At 45.5% G+C, this 14,175-nt stretch overlaps 1 protein-coding gene across 4 annotated transcripts in view; it reads left to right on the top strand.

The window, feature by feature from the left end:
• Positions 1-14,175, top strand: part of LOC143350158 (homeobox protein prospero) — an 81,770-nt gene extending 67,595 nt beyond the window's left edge. For all 4 annotated transcript variants that reach the window (XM_076782058.1, XM_076782056.1, XM_076782057.1 and 1 more), the window contains exon 5: positions 1-14,175. This exon is cut by the window's left edge and continues 15,230 nt beyond it. The gene's annotated coding sequence lies outside the window, so the exon portion shown is untranslated.

Raw genomic sequence — 14,175 nt, 5'->3', positions numbered from 1 at the left:
AACACACGACCGATTCAAAACCCGACATGCAGAGTAAAAAAAAAAAAGAAAAGTGTCAAACGACAGAACAGACGAGGAGAGGCTTCTCCTCGCCGATCGAAACTATAGTTTAACGAGAAACCTTGCCACTTGCAATTCGTTGAAAACGCAACGCGTTCTAAGCAATTCGCATGACGTAGAAACAATGCAAAACTACAAAACGAGGAAGCGTGTGTGTGCGTTTTAGGAGAGTTGGAGAGACAGAGTGTGTGCGAAAGACGAAGAGAGAGAGAGAGAGAGAGAGTGAATGAGAAAGTGTGCAAAAGAGAAAGAGAGAAAGAGAGAGAGAGAGAGAGTAATAATCCCAAAAACGGTAGAGAGAAGGGAGGAGAAGAGAAGAGCTGAATGAACGGGAAGGAGAGCTTTTTAGATAGGTGGTCAAAGAGCGAGGTGGTAGAGAGAAAGGGCGAGAGAGATAGATAGAACGGAATGAGTGACTTTTGTATGACTAAGAGTAAACGAAACAAAAGAAACAAGCCGAAAAAAAAGAAAAACAAAATTCATGGAATCACTGGAGATTCGCTATTCGACTTTCTGATTTTTCGCAGATTTTCGCGCGGGACAACAGGTGCGTCCCCTCCGAGATCCCATCCCGCCCCCGTAACCACCGCTAAATCAAGATAAACGATAAGAACCACCACTTTTCCAACCCCTCGGTAAATCCTTCCCAAACAGGAATAAGGTTTGCTTCCAAAGAAAGAATAAAATAATAATAATAATAATACTAATAATAATAATCCGTACGCGTTATCGAAACCTAATAAAAAAAAAAAAACTATAAACTACCTAACAATAATTATTAAACGATAAAAGGGTTAAGAGTATTGATTAATTGAATTATACTTAACGATTAATTAAAGTAATTAATTACTAATAACACTTATAACGATAATACGATTAATGATATATAGTATAAACGGTACGAGGACAACCGAATGAAACATGGCGGCTAACAAACAATCCACCGAGACGAAGCGATCCGACCTAGAAATCGGCCTGCTGAATGGGGTGGTGCCGATCGAGCGTGACGTTGATCTTTCCTCCAGAACGATCGCGCTCGAGTTCCCTCGTTCGAGTGTTTCGACTCGGGACAAGGCCGATTCCGCGACGCCCACGGCGGCGTCAGCGACGCGTTCCGTTTGTCGGATTCCCTCTCGTCTAGGTGGTCGTTTCTTACCCATCATTTATACGATAGCTTGTAACTTGAGACTTAAGTTTAATGAAAAGAAAGAATACACACACGAGATACACACTCACACACACATACAAGCATTAATGATACATAATGATATAATTATATTATTGATATAACTTACGATTATGAACTATCCTAGTGGTATTATATGACGACATAGTTGATTGATCTGTTTAATATTGAATGTCTGTAGATCACGGAGCGTTTGGAACTCTATGCTATCCGTCGAGCAGCCCTTGAATACCCAGCTTTGCTCCCCCGCCCCCTCCACCCTCAACCCTCGACCCCACACCCCTTATACTCCTTCACGATTCCTGTTCCAATATCACGCAAATCATCACTATCGACAAAACTAAAGAAAGAAAACCGCGTATCGCTTGAAACAATCGTCGACCGAATCCGTAACCCCATTGTACCCCTGGAATTACGTACAATTGGACCATGGAAACCAAAGCTACGAAAATTATCTAAATCGATAAACAAAGAAAATTCTGTTCGCGATTAAATTTCGAAAACACTGGATATCTAATCACTTTCCACGTCTAACGAATAGACGGGAGAATTTTGAGCTGCCTGTCGCGCGAAGGAGGGCTCCCGATCATCAGATTGGAAAAAACGTTTAAACTCGAACCCTTCGAGGACAATTTTAAATACTCCGATTGATCTCGCCGACGGTGCGAATGTTTCATGGAAGGATGCGCAGAAGGCACGTTACTCTTACAACCGGATTTCAGTTTTCACGCCCCTTTTTAACCGACTCGGTGCTACAACACGCACCGCCCACCGCATAGCAAACATTATAATCGAGGACAACTGGTTTTAAGTTTCGAATCGAACTGGACGACACAAATGGTTCACGGACGCAATAGTTAATCGAGAGGGTCGTGGACAGCGCCCTCTCCCTCTCATCAGCCTTCGAACAGAGCACATCCACGTGGAAACGACAGATCGACACCCCCGACATGAAACGATCGAATCATTTATGTTACTTCGACGCGCGACCGAAACGAAGCAACTATAGTATAATTAGTGAAATTTTTACGAGGTGGAACACGTCCTCCAGCGCGATCACGTATCGTCCACTAGCCAAGGAAATACAGAAGAAAGCGAGGCCTAGAAAGGAAAAATTCCACAAGAAACTCCTCCAAGCCCTCTGCCTCTGTTTTCGAAACACGCGCGCCCCACGTGACGTCCGTCGACAAGAACTGCTGCGAAAAAATACCTGAGAGCACGAAATGGCCCGTTTGAAACGGGCGATCATTCTTCTCGATCGACGTCTCCGACCATAGAATTGTTGTGTTTACGTTTTTTCTAGCGAGTAACCTCTCAGGCGACCGCGGTGCTGAATTCGCGCGTTCTCCGTGGCCGCGCGAACGATCCTCTCGAAAGAAGGATCGCTCGAACACCGGATCGAGACGAACGCGACGATCGGTGCCCCGGCCGCCACGATTCTTTGTACATTCACCAGTATGTTCGTTGCCTCTTCGATGATCGAACGATGATGTGTTTTTTCTTATTAATGATGTTTTATTGCTAGTAAGTCTTTTCAGGCGTCCGTCGCGCGGCCCTCCTCGTTTTCGTCCTCGCGGCCTAATCGCGACGAGCCTCCGTTATGTATGTGATAAAATAGTTACGTTCTGCTGTTTACCTCGATTGATTATCTCGACTGTTGACTCGTTGAACCGATACGGGGACGAGGCTCGATCGCGACCGCGTAAGAATCGAATCCTCGATCGTCTCGCTGTCGCGGGGGTGGAAAACGGAGGTCGCGGATGGCGCCGGATTACCGCTTGGAAAGATCCGCGTAAACGGAGAAATCCACCCGGATGTTATATATAGATTTTTGCCGTTATCAGAGGGTGATACGGACAGTTTGGGGATGAAGTGAAATGAATTCGGGACCTCTAGGAGCCGCGCTTAGGTTATTCGTGGAACCGTCTTGCGAACGCGTCGATCGTTCACACAATTTCTCGCGATTTCGTTCTTTCGATGCGTCAGGCGCCACACACCGATCGTTGTTGATTGATCTGATGCAAACGAGCGACGTTCGAGTCACGGTAACGATACTTGATCACGGCGAATTGTAACGTTACAACCTAACGTAAACTTGATTCTAGACCGATCGAAGGGTTCCTGTCGGTTCTATGTGCTTCCGCACTAGTGAGCAATGTTTCCCTCTCCGACGAAAATTCTGCCAAGTTCAGAGAACGGTAAGACACACGTTACACACAAGAGCAAACGCACGCTCGATACACACAATATTACACGCAGACTCTTCTCGTTACGATCCCGGTGCTCCGAGTCCATGTTTGAATGGCCTCTCCTAGCTACTCGACGAAGATCACACCTTCATCTAAAAAACGATTACAACGATACACGATCGTTGCTACCGGGTTTAGTTTTGCACCAATAACCGAGGATCGAGTGGAATCATTCGTTTGCAGAGTAACTTGCGATCGTCGTTGATACTCCGATCGATCGCATACCGATGTTCTTTCTCAAAATTTCCACCGTTGATTTTCCGATGTTTCGGCCGTGTTACCACATGTATCACATTGTATCTGCCGATCCTTGGTGAACGCGACTCCGGGCTTTCCACGATGCTCCGTTAACCAGAAGTCCTCGACACCCAGAGAGACTCGATCTGTCCGGCGACTGGTTTTTATTTTACGAGCAAAAATTGAAAAATAAACCACTCGACGGCGCGTCATCTTCGCCAGAGTCGCCGGGTTAGGCCGTACCACACGAGACTCGAAGCACGAACGACCCCCAAAGATACTTTCTGTTTGGCCTTGGGCAAAGTCAGGCGAGCGTCGGACCGGCTCTCAATTTTGAAATAGCCATTTCGACGAAAAGCGAAAAAAGTGAACAGACCCCCAAAACCCGAAGCAATAGAGGAAGGCAACCGGATCAAAATAACCGCCACACGAATCAACAGTTTCTCGCGCGGGGCCCGGCCGCGGCTGCCGTCAGATGTTTCCGCTTTAGACAAATGAAAATTAAGGTTATCCTTGTCCCCCATCCGCTCCTCGGTCCTCGTCCACTCCCTAAACACTTGTCTAAGGAGCTCCACGAGCCGCAAACCCCAGAGGATATCCAAATAATTTTATTAGATGCGGCGGCCCGTTAGCTTAGAGGGGGAGGTGCATAAGGCCACCCTTCGGGCCCGCAACGAAAATCGCCAGGTTTGCCGCGGCCACGTAAGCGCGTGGAATCGGGTCCCGCGCCCAATCTCACTCACAGCACACACTGGGCCGACTCGTCCGATAGAATGTGCCTTCAGTGTTGATTTTATACGAAAAAAATACTAAAATTATACAAAGGGGCCCGACATAGACCGAACGCCCACCCAAAGCCTGACTGGTGCTCGCCCGCTGCCCGTTTTTATCATCCTACACCGGTCTGAAACATACATATACAGAAACACGTGCCATCGACGACGACCACGAGCTTCGAAAGAATCGTCGACCTGCACCCGTCGCGGACGTTGACGATCGTTAATCGAACGGTGTACGAATCCAAGTCGTTCCTCTCCGAAAATCTCGTAACCCGAGGATCGTGTTCGCTTTGCCAAAGAGACGACCGTTTCGACGACCGACGCTCAAATTCAAGATTCAAGTAAACTGCCTCGGAACTGCGATCCTCAATCCTCCAAAATCGAGAACGCTCGCGAGGGTTAACCGAATTTACTTCGATTTCTTTTTACGTGCTTCGACACTCGCATCTGGGACCAGATTCAAAAAGACGTTATACATTCCTCTAGCTGTTAGATGCGTTGTTGACCGGGCTGCGTCTTGACACGTTACGGACACATTCGATCACGTCAGGTAGAAACTACTCGAAACGCGCAAAATCCAGAAAATCCACGGTCCGCGATGGCGTGTTACGCAATTGAACACGAGGTCTCCACCTTGGTTCGCGCGCGGACGAATAACTTACCGTGGAGACCAAGAGACCTCGACCCGCGTCGACGACGACCAGGAGCCTTGAATCATACACCCAACTCGAGGGACGAAATGTTGACGTCAACGGCGTTGCAGGTCCGAAAGACGTCTTTTGCTCGAGGTGTCCGTGATCGTCGTGGAAGCAAGCTACACACCCTGTTGCACGCGCACGCGGATCCACAGCTACACGTATACACGCCCGTGAATCCGTGCGCAGGGATTAAATATAAACAGAGACACGTACACAGACACACGCGCGTACATGCTCGCAGATATATCCATCCACGCCCCAGAAATATACATTTTGGTTGATGCAAGGAGTTCGGAACGCTGCTATGCACCGATAACACACACGTATATTGATTAAATGCAATTACTATGCGATAAGTATACTTACATAATATATATGTGTACTATGGTCTCTCCCACTTCCCAGTCAGAGTACCCCGAACTGTCGCGCGGCGATCGTGGCAGGCAACCGTTGACACGCGATCGCGCGCACGGCTCCCGATCGACGATCGAGTCCATCGGGTTGTAGTCGTTATAGGCGCGAACCAACGTCGACTTTCGCGATCGTCTGTCGACACCTGGATCGACGCGCGACGCCACCCACACTTTCCAACTGCCCGGGATCCCCGACATGCCCCCGAAACACCTGACCCATACACCCAATGTCCCCAACCGCCCCCAACGTCCCCGGCCCCTCAAATACAAGCGTAGAATTTAACCACATTAACTATGAATGACGAGAAGCTACGTATGAGCTAACTAACTAACTACAATTAAACTTACTTAATTATTAACAATTAAACAAGCAGTAAAGCAGTATAAACAGTAAACGCCCAGTAATCATTGAATTGTGTGTCGACAACTACATACTAACTACCTACCGTATATCGAAGTAATAGCCGTATGTAAAACGAAAGAAAAAAAACTTGTATTCTACCAGTTGTATCAGCCAGTCCAGTTCTAATAAGCAAGCGATTAAAAGTACCCCCTCCCCCCTACACCCCCCTCTCACGCCCAGTTTTAATGATCCCCCATCCATCCGCCAGGCTGCCTCACCCCCTTCTATGCCCCTCTTACACCCTTCACTGGATCAACCAATTACTTAACCCGTTCTTCCGATAATCGTCCCGACCTAATTACCAATCTATCCGTTTCCTTCGACGTAAGTAACCAGCAGAATCTACCAGGTGTCCCCTTCAAAGTTCCATCCCTAGTTCCTTTCGCATCCCCCAGTCCAGTCCACCCCGTCAGACTCCCTCGTCACTTCCACGGTAATCCTGCAGAGTAAAAGTACAGTATAACCCAGTCAGTATAAAAGTGATCCGCCGGATAAAAAAAAATAAAACATACATGATATTTACCATTAGTGTTTTTTCGTAGACAGACGTAATAAAGAATGGAAAACAAAGACTTCGTTTACGATTATACGCACACGTGTGGGGAGACCATGTAACTTTAGCTCCGCCGCTCATCGAGCCGTCCGCGTGTCCCGATCGACAGGGCCACGCGCGTTCGTATTGCCCCCCGTGTCCCGATCACGGCTCTCGGGGATCGTGTCTGCCGATCATCGCGATTAAAATCGATATCGTTGACGATACCGCGATCGGGACCCCTGGTCGCGTGGAACGCGCGACGGTTGAGCGATCGCGACCGCGGACGCGCAAACGCCCCGAAGCAACACAGCTGATATTAGCAGCTAGCGCCCTTTTCGATTCCCCAGTAACCAGTGTCCCTCGACATCCTCTCTGTCATCTACTCCCGCCCACCCCCGACCCCCCACCCACCACCCACGTAGACCTAACCCGGTAAAAAAAAAAGAGAAGAATGAAAGAAGACACCTAAAACCACCCACCCGAACCCCGATCCACGCCTCCGCAACCCTCGATTCCCTACGTGTTGTATTATCCGTTATTTTCGATATAATATTATATATAGTATACTAATGATATTTAATGATAATACGACGACGATAAGGTATGGGAGACGTTTGGTCACACACAAAAAAAGTAGGACACTACACGGATTACGCCATCCTCACACCACTATTCTGAATCGACACAGCGACGAAATTCGTTATATTCGGATAACACGCAGCGAAACATACCTATACTTACATATACCTATACATATATATAATATACACGCACACAATAAATCCCATAAAACACTCGTACAAGCATACACTGATCGACACTTACACACAGGACCATTCTATATTACACGCAGCATACGTGACAGGATAATACGTACACGCAGCTACACACGCATACGGCCATGCACATCTACAGATACCAGCAGTAATAGACAGACGTAACAGGAAATAAAAAAAAAAAAGTAAGAAAATGATTACAGAAACACTAGTTGCCGTGCAGTTTGTCAACATAAAAAAAAAAAAAAAATGCAGTAATGATAACCAACCGACCTACCCGCGGGTCCGCTTCGTTCTTGCCCCGCGAGACTGAGCCGCGCGTTCTCGCGACACGCGATCGATAGAAGGATCACAAACGCTTGGCGGTCGGATCCTGGTTTTTTCTTAATCTCCGCTGACGAGCACCGTCCGCCATCGCTTCTCCTCGTGTCGTAACCGCCTGTACGTCTCGCGAACCGATCGGATTCGACGATGACCAAGCACGAAGACCGCGCGCGGCTCAGGCTCCGCGACCGGGGCTGAATCTGCCTCAAGCGTAGCTGAACGTTTTTGTACAGGATTTAAACGATGATGCATAAACTGGATGTAAAATCTTGAGTTACAGAGCAGCACTATACATACCACACAGATGATGTATATATTTTTACGTTACAGAATATGCCTGCGCTACAGTCAGGCGCCATAAGACTGGTTCTCATTTCCCACGAATACAATGCGTATATACATGCCACATAAACTTTAACTGAAGAAAACAAAATGACCGATATATTGTAATGTAAAACTTAATGATATTTGTATACAGTATACCGCCTGGTACCACAACACGGGGGTTAAACAAACACGCCATGGTCAAACGAGACTGGGGCTGCCCGCTCGCAACGACGCGGATTTTCGGTCGTGGACCGAATTGATCCGAGGCCTCGATCCCGCAACGACGACAATAACGTGACAATTCGTAGAGAAAACTTGCTTCGACGCGTGAACGACGATGTACGGATCGTGGTAGGAAAAGAGAGGTCGTGCAGGGAATCGAGATGCCTCGCGGATCGACCAGAAAATGGGTAGAAAAGCCGTCGCGGAAGAAAACCGAAGGTGACGAAACTGAATTGGCCAACGAATTCGCGAACAGACCCGTGCGTTTTAAACACCATGGAAATTAACATCCTGATTTTCTCATTAGGCCGTTATACCCATCGAGCTCCATTAAACTCGTGTCCGAAAAGATTAACAAAAGAAAAAAACGAAAGAGAGAAAAGAGGGTAAGATAGAAGAGCGGCAACACCCAGATCCGTCGTCGACTGCGATCACCGACAAACGATCGCGGGAGGAACGAGCGTTCACGCTCGTTCTTCGAGGACGTGTTGCTTGCGGGTACCCCGATAGAAGCATAACGCGGGTAGGAGTTTCTAAACATGAATTCCCGTGGCGCTCGAATGGCATCGCGATTCGAGCCGCGGGAAGGTCCTAATTTTCCGAAAAGAAAAAAAAAATTAATAATAATAAACACTAAATCCGCACTTTTGGTTCGTCGGCGGCGCGCGCGCCGAACGATCGATCGACAATCGAGACACCGGTGACGTCGACTATGGCCGACGGACGCGTCACAAAGTAAAAAAGAAAGACGAGAAAACGAACGAGGAATGGCAAACGAACGGGCCTAAAGATTGTGACACGCATCGTTTCGTGATCGATCGAACCTTGCGTCGCCACCGGCGGACCAAAAGACATTCATGACACACGTTTGAGTTGCAGTGCAAGCGAACATCTGTAGAGCCATATACGTATAGTATGTTGTTGTATCTTAAAAACGAGGAAAAAAAAAGACAATTGACGACAATTTAAGCGTAGTAAGTGTACATTTTTATAAAATGGTCGCGGTTGCATTTCGATGAAGCTACTTTCGATGCGGCAGAACACAGAGCAAAAAAGAAAAAAGAAAAAAACGATGAATGAATTAAAACGGTTAACGAACATTAAAACGAAAAAAAAGAAAAAAGTGGAAAAAAGTGAAGGATAAAAAAGGGGCGGCAGATTCGTAGTGAGGAATCATGATAATAATAATGATAAATTCGAAAAAAACGAACGAGAAAGGAAAACGGCGTGAAACAGAATGCGAGCGAGCAGGCGACAGAAAGATTAGGTGCGATAGTGTGTGTGTAAAGCGCGCAATCAGAGTACGAGAGTGTGAAATTAATTAGATAAGAGAGCGAGAACGATAGCGGAGAGAATGAGAGAGAGCGCGACATGCGTGAGACGCAAGAAACGAATACGGAAGGGAAGAGAGATTAATAAAAATGGAATGAAAAGACGAAATTCCGACAGAGGTTTGCATCCTAGAATCGCGATTGGCGGCTTGGTCACCGGCGGCCCCGTCCGAAACGGGTGCAAGTAACTTTAGATGTATAAAAAGAAAGGAGACGAAAAAAAAAACATGAAAAGATACAAATTTTACCTTATCCACTCGTGGTTTTTAGGATGTTTTAAAGAGATTATTGTAAAAAGAGAGCGACGGTGTGAGAGATACGAAAACGAAAGATCTATTATAGGGGTGGAGAACAAGTTTCGAGGCCGACTCGTTTCGCGCGAAACACAGCGTGCGTGAACCGAAAAATGCTTTTATCGTATAAGTGTGTGCGGCGACGAACGAGTGCGAGCGATCGAACGCGAGCGAATGAAAAATCGAGAGAGAGAACTGAGTGCGCGAGAGAGTGAGACAAAAATTTATTGTAAATTCTTGGGGGTGATTCGGTCGCCCGGTGACCGCGCCTCGATCTCGATGCGAGCTTCGAAATTTCATGGGCGCCGTACACGATGTTGCACGGAGAGAAATATCGATCGATAATGGACAGGCGACGGATCCGCGGAAAACTTTTTACAAATATTTTTCTCCGTGTCGCGTTTTCGACGACCGTAATTACTTTCCTTCTTCTTCCTGGCCCAAAGGGACGCACCCGAAGGAAGCGACTAAGAACAGAAAATAAATGAAAAAAAAGTATATATATATTTTCGATGGATTTCGGCCGTAGACGCGCAAACGAGGAAAAAAACGGGACTAAAAGCGAGAGACTAGAGAAATTTTTAACGAGAGATAGAAAGAGAGATAGAGAGAGAGAGAGAGAAAAAAAACACGTTTCCGAGATCGCGCGATTCGGCGTCCATGGTTATTTCGAACGGAGCACGCTTATTTCGATTTCGAAAATCGATTATGGGTTTTTTATATATTTTTGGCAACGATATCTCGATACTATTTAAGGTTTAAGCTTAACAAATGGGCGGTAAAAAAAAGAGACGCGAGCGAGACGGAGAGCGGGAGATCGATACGACGTGAAACCGACGAAGACGAGTCGTATCGCTGTCGTGTTTTTGTAAAGATTTTTCGACAGGTCGAAAGAGAATAGAAACGATGCAGAGCGAAAGCGTGAACGAAGCATGTGCGAGCGAGAACGCGAGATATTCTTGTGCGTGCGAAGGAATGCGAGAGATCGTGTGCGTGTGTGCGAGAGAGAAAATAAGGAAGGTAGGGAGCGCGAGTGAAAGAGAGAGATAAGCGGTGGTAAAGTAATATTTAAATATTCGTATCAAAAGAAAGAAAACTATTGTAGGGCCTCGAAAAAAATACACTGGCGACCGAATGGGACACGGGAGACAAGAAAAAGTTGCGGAAAAAAAAGAGAAACTACTTTGCGGATGGCGAGAAAAAGAGGCCGAAACTACTAAAAATATTTATAGTATATGGCTACAAGTACAAATTACTTCGACTACTGAGCGTAGGTGTATTGATGTGTGAACAAAATTTGGTTGGCCGATGACCGTTTTTGAAAACCATCATACTGCGTATCAAAGTATGTAAAATTTATTGAATAAACGCTAGCGTATTATGATATAATGTAATCTAATAATGTAATATTGTAATGACGAGTCTAAATGATGATGTTAACTTGAAGTTTAGAAGCGCGCGTGAGAAATTGTGCACGTGAATGATTTAAAAAAAAAAAAAAAAAAAAGACAAAGAATAAGAGAGGACAAAAAAGAAGTTATTGTGCATACGAAAACAAAAAAAAAGAGTGAAGAAAAAAGAAGAATGACAAATTGCACTTTATATTATCGGTACGATTACTATTATTATTGCGATTAACGATTGTCAGTCACCCGTCACTTGTCATTATTGCTAAAAAAAAGAGATAGAGGGAAAAAAAACAGAAAAGAGAAACCGTTCCCCCACTACGGAACGGTGCATTCGTCCTCCCCTTGGTAACATCTGTTTTTTTTTTTTTTAATCATCGATCTGTCCCGTAAAACGAAGCAAAACGAAAAAAAGGCGTGACGTTTGTAAACATTTACTCTTATTATCATTATTCTTCTTATTGTCAACGTTATGATTATTATTACTGCGGCGATTAATGGTATCCTCATTGTCATTATGATCACTATTGTACGTACATTGTAAACGACAGCGAGAACCGAATCAGTTGTTCACAATTTTGAGACACATATATACGTTCTTGGGAAACTCTACAAAAAGGGATAAGAAAGGGAAACCAGGAAAGATCGACTCGAGCGCTTACAAGAGTGAAAATTGAATGCATGGACAGTGGACGCGAATGTGGAGGAAAAAATGAACGAACGAGGCGAGAGTGTCGGTTTGCGATTTTGTTGAGCGAGCGAACGCGTGTGTCTGTGTGCGATTTTTGCGCGCGATGACGAAAACTTGTGAACGAATGGTTTGTGGGGTTGAAGAGAATGCCAGAGCGAGTGTGGTGAGAATACGAGATTTAGAGAGGGAGAAAATTCACGCGTTAAATTACTTGCACGGGGACAGAACGAGCGGCGATCGGCGCGACGGTGAACGGAGAGAGACAAGATGGCGTAATCGCGGTCTCCCGCGTGGCAAATTTCGGGGGTGATAGGAGGATACGTGAATGTGACGAGAAATTCCGCGCAAAAAAGAGAAAAAAAAACTACTAACGGAGCGGCCAACAAACGTTTTCGGCAAACAGAAGGACAAGAGTTGGGGGTCGCTAAGCTGATACTTTCTTTCGGAATCGTTCGGATACGCTCTATATACATAAAACGAAAAAATGCAAAACGAAAGCAACAAAACGCGAAAATTCCTAATAAACTCGCCCGGACCCGGCAGCGACGCGCTTTCGGCGCCTCGCGAAATTCTATTTTTGTAAGCATATTTCTATAAAGGTATACTAACGATACGGCAAAATTTATTATTCCTAGTGTGGTGAAAATGAAAATTGAACGTTTAGATTTCGTTAGTATAGTGTAAAGATGATGATGATGATGATGATGATAATGAAAAAAAATTAACGATGTCTAGGTCCTATTCGTGTATTTAAAGGCAAACTATAAGGAAATAAAAAAAATTATATCGTCGGCGGCGTCGTAGGTTGTAAAATTGTACATAAATTATTGCAAGAGGAGGCGCGGAGGGTTGCATCGCTGACACCGCGGCACGTGGCTAGTTTTCCTCATATATATGTATGTATGTATGTATGTATGTATATCTTTGGCGCTGTATAGAAAAACGAAGAAGTAGAGAAAAGAGTGTGAGAGAGAGAGAGAAAGAGAGAGAGAGAAAGAGAGAAAGAGAGAGTGAAACGGAGAATATGCGAGGGGGCAAACGGTAGATTAAGGGGGACAAAGCTCTTTCGGCACCGGAGTCAAAATTCGCGTCTCCAGTCTGCATCATCGCGCGCGCCGTCGCCGTTCGAAAATTTCGTACGTTCCTACAATGTGTCACGACACCCCCCTCCCCCTGGAAAAAAACAAATTTAAAAAGAGAGGGAGAGAGAAAGAGTGGAAGAGAAATTTTTAAAAGAAGAACCGGAGAGTGTGGTTTTAGGCTGTCTCGTCGCGAAACAAAAAAGAAATAAAATTAAACGAAGGCGCGCGAACGGAGAAATTTTGCGCGATAAAACGAAAACCAAAAAAGAAAAAAAAAACGTTTAAGAGGCTAAAGAAGAAAAAAAAAGAAATTGTAAAGAAAAATAGCGATTAATGAAAAAAATAATAATAACGACGATCGCCCTCCCTTCTCATAGCCCGAGAGTGAATTCGACGACGATGCACTGCCGCTTTTTGAAGTAAAAAGAAACAAAATAATATATATAAATATATAAATATATTATATATATATATAGATAGATAGATAGATAGAGGCACCAAAAATGGCAGAACGGAAATCGTGCGAAATTCCGCGCGCGGCTGGCTGAATCGCGGAGGGCGCCTCGTGCGAGTCACTTTCTTTTTGCGTTTTACTCTCGACAATTACGTTTCGGCCGCAGCACGGGACTGCCTTTCTCGTCTTATTGCTCGTTCCTTGTTTTCCATTCGTTTTGTTTTACCGATGGACGAGCGCCGCCTATTTCTCTAGACGTCACAATCGCGATTATATAGAAAAAAGAAAAGTATATATATCTATACCGTATGTCTTTTCGTTTTCCGTTTTTCCGCTCACGGCACCACATGAAGTATTTCCGGAGGCGATTCACGACAAGAGAGTCAATGGGGGCAGCGAATGAAAGAGCGACTGAAGGACAGAGAGAGAGAGAGAGAGGGATGGAAATCGAGCGAGTGCGCGAGAGAGATAAAGAGAGCGAAAGCATAGGAAAAAGTGACGAAAGTAGGGCGAAAGGAACGTTGAAAAGGGGATAGTGTCTCGATTCGAACGAAAAGCGATCGGGAACGAAACGAGTTTCGTTCGACGACGCGCCTTCTCGAGAAACGTCACGCGTTGTGCGCGAGTTCTTCGGCGGGTTTTTCGAAATTTCCGGAGAACCGTCGAGAAATGGATTGAAACGTTTTAACATCGGTTAGAAAAAGCGAAA

Source organism: Colletes latitarsis, chromosome 14 (assembly GCF_051014445.1).
Source record: "Colletes latitarsis isolate SP2378_abdomen chromosome 14, iyColLati1, whole genome shotgun sequence".
In the NCBI taxonomy this organism is placed as follows: Eukaryota; Metazoa; Arthropoda; class Insecta; order Hymenoptera; family Colletidae; genus Colletes; species Colletes latitarsis.
Note: the sequence above shows the minus strand (reverse complement) of the source record. Positions and strands in the feature narration are given on the sequence as shown.